The sequence below is a fragment of the Coenobita brevimanus genome, chromosome 5 (assembly GCF_032717465.1).
Source record: "Coenobita brevimanus isolate Jiangsu-jjx chromosome 5, ASM3271746v2, whole genome shotgun sequence".
Lineage (NCBI taxonomy): Eukaryota > Metazoa > Arthropoda > Malacostraca > Decapoda > Coenobitidae > Coenobita > Coenobita brevimanus.
The window spans coordinates 31,481,829-31,491,289 of NC_136958.1; positions in this window are offsets into that span (position 1 = coordinate 31,481,829).

Consider the following 9,461-nt stretch of genomic DNA (forward strand, 5'->3'; position numbering starts at 1 on the left):
AAGAGGTTGTGTAGATCAGTTATTCATTCTTAGATCTTTAGTGGAAAAGCTTCTAGAGCAGGGAAAGAAGTTGTATGCGGCCTTCATGGATTTGGAGAAAGCATATGGCAGGGTGGATAGACAAGGATTGTGGAAAGTATTAAGAATATATGGAGTAGATGGGAAGCTGTTGAATGCCGTGAAGAGTATGTATGATGGTGCTAAGGCTGCAGTGCGTGTGGATATTAAACTGAGTAAATTTTCCTATTTGATGGTTGGATTGAAACAGCGATGTGTCATGTCTCCATGGTTGTTCAATCAATATATGGATGGGGTTATAAAAGAGATACAAGGTAGGGCAGTGGATGTTGAAGCGGCCCTAATGAGAGAGAGCAGTGTTTGGAAACTCCATGTACTGTTGTTTGCAGATGGTACTGTATTATTAAGTGAAGACGAAGGGGAGCTGCAAGGCTTGGTGGATGAGTTAGGTAGAGTATGTAAGAAACAGAAACTAAAGGTGAATTAAGGGAAGAGTAAATTTATGGTCTTCGAGAGAGATGAAGTCAGTGAATGCACAGTGCGGTTGGATGAGGAGGAAATGGAAAATGTGAGTGTGTTTCACCCACAAGCTTCGAAAACACATATCTGGACATTCCTGAGTGCGTGCGATACACCCACATCTGACCCGGACCTACTTCCCAAAGTGGGACAGACTGTAGGTCACAGTGACACCTGTCAACCTCTTCTCACCGTCTCCCTGGTCAGTCACCTGCCAGTCACGATAGAGGGTGGATGCTACCAAGCAGTGACGGGAGTATTCTACCTCCAACCATACTGTTGCAATACATGCTATGTTCTACGATATATTTTTATGGCTAGGAGAGTCTGAGTGTATAGAAAATAAATAAATAATAACTAAGAAATTATATATATATATATATATATATATATATATATATATATATAATAACTCAGAAATTATATATATATATATATATATATATATATATATATATATATATATATATATATATATATAATGAGACTCTTCAACCATTTCGCGGTTCACAACTACCTATTATCCCCTGTACAGTTATGTGTCTATATGACTTGACCACAACTCTGTAATCCATATCCACGCTTATTACATTCAGTACTGTACAGTTTCAAATGAATCTGAGGAAGGCAGGATAATTTACCTGAACCTTGACCCCGCTTTATTGAAACCACCCTTATATAAGCCACCACAGTATAATAATGACAGCATTTTAGCCAGCTGTTATCCCATCCATATGTATGTGTGCCTGTATGACTTGAACGTAACTCTTTCATCCATATCCATGTCTTCCGAACTATATAATGTAAAAGGAATGCGAGGAATGCAGGAAATCTGAAACTTAACCCCATTAAAGTGACAACCCCGATACATCACCCACAGTATTTGAACATTAGGCTTGCTCAACCTCATCCGACCACAGATTGTTAGTTATCTTCTGTAATCACATCTCATGAGTATGGAAATAGATATATTACACAAAGGAAATAGGTGCAATTCACTCTGCACACGTGATTTCCGGCAGCCCCGCCTTCGTCCGTTTATCCCTTACCCTTACCACGGCCTACTCAGTCTGAGTAGGCCGTGACCCTTACCTGCCCTGTGGTGACCTGAAGCCGTCTTTGTCTCCTATCTCCCACCGGTGTTTTTTTTTTTTTCTCTCTCTCTCTCCCTGGTTCTTATTATCACCAGTGGTGTTAACATACTTTATTGCCTTATTTTTCATGGTACACATCAGGCTCTCTATCAGTACACCCGATTATCCCACTATGCTTTGTTTTTATATCCATATCCACATATTTTTCAATTATTCTATATATATATATATATATATATATATATATATATATATATATATATATATATATATATATATATATATATATATATATATATATATATATACTGTATATCTATATATCTATGTATATATATATATATATATATATATATATATATATATATATATATATATATATATATATATATATATATATTGTGTGTATGTGTGTGTGTGTGTCAGAGCAAGAGCGTTTTGCATGAGGGGCGTGGTATAGCCAGTGGGCTTTTTTCTTGTTTTTCACAGTACACATGAGATTTTTCATCAAAATTCACCTTTTTCCCAATGGTTTGTGTTTCCACCGACTTACACAGTTTAGTGGCTGCTTAGGACACACACACACACACAGGAGGAGGAATTATAATATTAACAAAGAAAAATCTAAAAGTCAAGGAAATAAACCTAGATATACCATCACAAGTAGAACTGATTGCAGTAGAGATCGACACATCTGAAGGTAAAGTAATTGTAGCCAATTTGTATATGCCACCCAGATCAAACACATGGGTAAGAGACGAATATGAGGACCTGGCAGAGAGTACAATTCAGAGTATAAGATCCTTGCTACATAAAATTGAAGAGAAACCGGAAAGAATCATACTAACTGGGGATTTCAATAGAAATATAAATTGGAATACTCTAGATATAAATAGCCAAGAAAGCTATTGGGACCAAAAGCCTCTGGATCTCGTACAAGAGTTTTTCATAACGCAACATGTGAAGGAAACCACTAGAAAAAGAGGACGATGTACCTTCAGTGCTAGATCTAATATTTACTAGGCAAGAAAATGACATTGACAGTTTAATATATCACCCTCCACTCGGCAAAAGTGATCATGCAGTACTAAATTACAACTTCAGGATAGCATATGACATAGTAAACAGCAATGACAGTTACAAAAAGAGACTAAACTATAAAAAGGGAAATTATCAAGACCTAAAGAAGTATTTCTTAGAAGTTGATTGGGAAAATGAGCTTAGAGGACAAGATTTAAATGCTGTATATAAAAAATTTTGTGAATTTTATGAAATAGGAGTCCAGAAGTACTGTACATCCCACAGCACAAAGAAGCAGATAAGAAAATACAGAAATGGTTCAATACAGAATGTAAAAAATCTAAAGAAAGAAGAGATTTGTTGTGGAATAGATACAGAAGACACAATAGTGAAAGGGCGTATAATAATTACAAACAGGCAAGAAACGACTATACAAGAATAAGGAGGGAAGCCCAAAAACAGTTTGAGGAGGATATAATAAATAAAAGTAGTGATCAACCAAAGCTGTTTTACAGCTATATCAGAAACAAAACCAAAGTAAAAGATATAATACAATCCATCACGGACGAGGGAATCACTTATACACAAGAGAAAGATATTTGTGAAGCACTAAATAAGAATTTCCAATTAGTTTTTACAGAAGAAAAAAAATTTTGAGAGGGAATATGTGGAACACGCATGTCCACACATACTACCAGATATACAAATAGCAGAAAAAGTAATACAGGAGGAGTTAAGTAGATTAGACAGAGGAAAAGCAAGTGGTCCTGATGAAATTTCATGTTGGGTGTTACGAGAATGTGCAAAGGAGTTAAGTAAACCATTATTTTTAATTTTCAAGAAATCCTTGAGTCAAGGGAAACTACCTGATATTTGGAAAAAAAGCAAATATAGTCCCCTTATTCAAGAAAGGAAATAGACAAAATCCTCTCAACTACCGACCAGTATCACTGACCAGTGTTGTAAGCAAGGTATTAGAAAAACTTATAAGAAAAGCTTGGGTAAATCATCTAGAAGAACACAGTATGGTAACAGAAAGACAGTCTGGCTTCAGAAAAGGAAAATCATGTGTTTCTAATCTGTTGAGCTACTATGACAGTAACAAACACAATACAGGAAAGGGAAGGATGGGTGGACAGTATCTATTTAGATTTCAAGAAAGCTTTTGACACAGTACCACATCAAAGACTTTTATAGAAGCTGTACCATCAAGGAGGAATTCGAGGCAAACTGTTTTGCTGGATGCAAGACTTTCTCATAAAAAGAGAAATGAGGACAGTACTAAGAGGAAACTACTCATCATGGAAAGAAGTGACTAGTGGAGTACCACAGGGTTCGGTGCTGGCACCAATCATGTTTCTAGTGTACATAAATGACATAAACAGTAACACTGGAAATGAGAGCTATCTGAATATGTTTGCAGATGATGCAAAAATACAAAGGAGAATTACTAGCACAGACTCTTGTAGGGAGCTACAAGAAGAATTAAATAAACTTCATGAATGGAGTAGTACATGGCAAATGGAATTCAATGTGGACAAGTGTCATGTAATCAAGTTTGGTAAAAGTGGAAAAAGACCTGATTGGGATTATAAGTTAGGAAATAAAACCCTATACACATCAGAAAGAGAGAAAGACCTAGGTGTGATTATCAATAACAGACTATCTCCGGCTGACCACATCAGCGAGAAGGTACGGAACATGTATACACTGCTTGCAAATATGAGAATAGCATTCACATACATAAATGAAGACATGCTAAGAAGGATAATAACATCATTCATTAGACCAACCCTGGAATATGCATCAATAGTCTGGAGTCCTCATCTCAAAAAGCATATAGACAAGATTGAAAAAGTTCAAAGGGCCGCTACAAGATGGATACCAAGCTTAAGGGACCTAAGCTACGAAGAAAGACTAAATAAACTGAATCTACCAACACTACAGGAGAGAAGGAAAAGAGGAGACATGATAATGCTATATAAATGCATATCAGGAAAGGAGAAAATAGACATAAATGATTACTTAACATATGGAGAAGCATCAGCAAGAGGACACTGCAAAAAACTGCATAAGAAGAGAGGTGATAAAGACGTAAGGAAATTCAGTTTCCCAAACAAAGCAATTGATCAATGGAATGCACTACCGAATGAAATAGTGTGTGCCAAAACAATTCACAAATTTAAGGATATGTACGATAAATATGGTCTAAGACACGGGACAATACGAGCTTGACTCATTCCTGTAAAGATACAATTAGGTAAGAACAATTAGGTAAGAACACACACACACACATAGGACAAAGTCTCAGTGTCACTAATTAGCTAACAAATACCCCATCCAAGAGACATCGTTTTGACATAAAACTGTTTGTGCTGTGTGACTGTGAGACAGGATTTGTGCTCGACATGATCGTTTACACAGGTACATAGATATACCGAAGGTCAGCAAGAAAGACTCCATGGGCACGTCTGGTGCTGTCGTCAAAAAGATGATTGCAGACTACATGGGCAGTGGTCATACTCTTTACAGTGAGGTTGGTATACTAGCCCTGCTCTCTGTCAGTTCCTACCTGACAACAAAACTGGGTCATGTGGAACTGTACGGAGAAACAGGAAGTTTATATGAATGTTCAGTGGAGAGAAGACCCTGCTTGATACCCCAGTTCGAGTGATACATCAGGTGATGAAGAGGCAGCTCAAACCCAACACGAAAGAAGCCGGAAGCAACGAAAGGGACGAAAAACGAGGGACCTAGTCATCTAGAGCGAGAAGCTGGGCAAGGTTGTCACGTTGAGGTGGAATGACAGGCGTGCAATGCACCTGCTCTGTGTGTGTGTGTGTGTGTGTGTGTGTGTTGTATAGGTGGGTAAGACTCTGGGTGAAGAGAGGAGAAAGGATGCATGGGAAAGAAAGGGGTGTTTTGAGTTCGGGTGGGTGGGTGAGGAAACTCAAAACGTTACCCTTCTTTCCTTCCCATCCATCATATCTCCTATCTTTACCCAGATTGTTACCCACCTATACAACACATGCACACACACACACACATAGGTACAAATCACACACACACACACACACACACACACACACACACACACACACACACACACACACACACGACAAGTTCTCAGTGTCACTGATTAGCTAACAAACATCCCATCCAAGAGACATCGTTTTGACATAAAACTGTTTGTGCTGTGTGACTGTGAGACAGGATTTGTGCTCGACATGATCGTTTACACAGGTACATAGATATACCAAAGGTCAGCAAGAAAGACTCCATGGGCACGTCTGGTGCTGTCGTCAAAAAGATGATTGCAGACTACATGGGCAGTGGTCATACTCTTTACAGTGAGGTTGGTATACTAGCCCTGCTCTCTGTCAGTTCCTACCTGACAACAAAACTGGGTCATGTGGAACTGTACGGAGAAACAGGATGTTTATGTGAATGTTCAGTGGAGAGAAGACCCTTCTGGATATCCCAGTTCGAGTGATACACCAGATGATGAAGAGGCAGCTCAAGCCCAACACGAGAGAAGCCGGAAGCAACAAAAAGGACGAAAAAAGAGGGACCTATTCATCTACGGCGAGAAGTCGGGCAAGGTTGTCACATTGAGGTGAAATGACAGGAGTGCAATGCACCTATTCTGTGTGTGTGTGTGTGTGTGTGTGTGTGTGTGTGTGTGTGTGTGTGTTGTATAGGTGGGTAAGAATCTGGGTGAAGAGAGGAGAAAGGATGGATCGGAAGGAAAGAGGGGTGATGTTTTGAGTTGGGGGGGGCTGAGGAAACTCAAAACGTCACCCTTCCTTCCTTCCCATCCATCATATCTCCTGTCTTTACCCAGATTCATACCCACCTATACAACACTTGTTTGCACACACACACACACACACACACCGAGAGATAGCAGACGCTCGTCGCCACCGCTCTACTGTATACCTGGCCAACTTGGCCAGCGGCATTACCTAAATAAGTATCTTTATATGAGTCAAGCTCTGTACAAGGTTAGACTAAATGGTGTTCTAATATAAAAAAGAAGAAGTTTTAAGTAAGACTTGGTCAAACAGAAAAGTAAACAAGCAGTGCAAGAATGCGCACAATCAGCTGATCATTGTTTAGTCTACAATCTGCCCTAGGGAATGTAAGTACTGTATGTGCTTTTAGTACTGCAAATTGACCACATACCTTAGTAAAGCAAATTTGGAAAAGAAAAGGGATAAAGGTAGAAAGCAGGATGATGATTTCTACCAAGAACTGGTTGAAATGGAGACTCACAATAAATTGGTGGAACGAGTACACAGGCTAGAGATGGCTTTTCAAAACGAGATTGATGAAATTAAGTAACAGATGCACTTGCAAAAGGAAGAAATAGAAAAATTGGAAAGGAAGTCAACAAGAAAGACACAACCATAAATGAGCTAACAGTTGAAGTGGGTACACTTAGGAGGAAAATTAGTGAAATGGCAATTACAGTAGTCAACCACGAGAGTATTATGGAAGAGTTCAAAAATGATACTGAGACAATTAGGCAAGTAAGCAGTCTGATAGACCAGAGCAGTGATACTGAGGAGAAGATAACACAGGTGAATGAAGCTATGCAAAGCTACAAAAATGATGTGGAAACCACTTATGCTGAAATGGTGAAAGTAAAGAAAGACTTGGAAACAAGGGTGGAAGAAAAAAGCATTAAAAAGGAAGTGAAAAGAATAATCCAAAACAATCCTAAGTTAGTCAGAGGATAAATCTATAGTAATCATTGGTATAGAAGAGGAAGAAGTAAAAAACAAGATCTCAAGAGACAAAAAGGAGATGGCAAATGTAATGGGCATATTGAAAGAAGTATCAGAGGAAATCTGTAGTAAAGACATAGAGGAACATAAAAGGTTAGGGAAATACGAGAAAAGCAAGTCAAAACCCCTAAAGGTAACCTTTCAGAGTGTAAACACCGTGAAGGAGATACTAAAAAATGCAAAGGATCTTATGGAAAAAGAGGAGTTCAAAAATGTATGGATAAAAAGATGCCTAACACAAGAGGAACTGGAATTACTGAAAGAGAAGAGGGAGGAAGCAATAACAAAAAATGAGGGAAGATCAGAAGAGGAGAAGAATAAATTTTTTTACAAAGTAAATGGACTGCAGGTACGAAAGTGGTACATAAACAGGAAGGAATAAAAAGGAGTAAGTAGAACCAAATCATGACAAGTATATAAACAAGATGATTAAGTTGATATACTCAAATGTGGATGGAATGGTATCTAAATTATTAGAGATGAATGATTATGTCAGAGAAAATGAACTACATATAATATGCCTAACTGAAACAAAATTAACACCAAGGATATCGAATGATATCCTAAACTTAGAGGAATATAATATATGGAGAAGAAATAGGAACTTAAAAAAAGGAGGAGGAATTATAATATTAACTAAGAAAAATCTAAAAGTCAAAGAAATAGAATTAGATATACCCTCACAATTAGAACTGATTGCAGTAGAGATAAATACATCTGAAGGGAAAGTAATTGTAGCCAATTTGTACATGCCACCCAGATCTAACACATGGGAGGGACGAAAATGAGGACCTGGCGGAGAGTACAATTCAGAGTTTAAGAGCATTACTACATAAAATGGAAGAGAAATTGAAAAGAATTATGCTAACTGGAGATTTTTATACAAATATAAATTGGAATACTATAGATATAATAAGCCAAGAAAGCTGTTGGGACCAAAAGCTCCTAGATCTTGTGCAAGAGTTTTTCCTAACGCAACATGTACTGTAAAGGAAAGCACCAGAAAAAGAGGACTCGATGTGCCCTCAATGCTAGATCTCATATTTACTAGGCAAGAAAACGATATTGACAATTTAATACATCACCCTCCATTCGGCAAAAGCGACCATGCAGTACTAAATTGCAATTTCAGGATTGCATATGACATAGATAACAGCAATGAAAGTTACAAAAAGAGCCTAAACTATAAAATGGAAAGTATCATGACCTAAAGAAGCACTTCTTAGAAATTGCTTGGGAAAAGGAGCTTAGAGGACAAGATTTAAATGCTGTATATGAAAAATTCTGTGAACTTTATGAAATAGGAGTCCAGAAGTACATCCCACAGCACAAAGAAGCAGAAAAGAAAAGAAAGAAATGGTTCAATACAGAATGTAAAAAATCAAAAGAAAAAAAGAGATTTGTTGTGGAATAGATACAGAAGACACAATAGTGGAAGGGCATATAATGATTACAAACAGGCAAGAACCGATTATACAAGAATAAGGAGGGAAGCCCAAAAACAGTTTCAGGAGGATATCATAAATAAAGGTAGTGATCAACCAAAGCTATTTTACAGCTACATCAGAAGCAAAACCAAAGTAAAAGATAAAATACAATCCATTACCGACGATAGAATCACCTATACACAAGAGAAGGATATTTGTGAAGCACTTAAACAAGAATTTCCAATCAGTTTTACAAAGGGAAAAAAAAAATGAGAGGGATTATGTGGAACATGCATGCCCACACACACTACCAGATATACAACATCAGAAAAAGAAATACAGGAGGAGCTAAGTAAATCAGACAAAGGAAAAGCAAATGGTCCTAATGAAATTTCATGTTGGGTGCTACGTCAATGTGCAAAGGAGTTAAGTAAACCATTATTTTTAATTTTCAAAAAATCCTTGAGTTAAGGTAAACTACCTGATATTTCGAAGAAAGCAAACATTGTTCCCTTATTCAAGAAAGGGAATAGACAAAATCCACTTAACTACCGACCAGTATCACTAACCAGTGTTGTAAGCACGGTATTAGA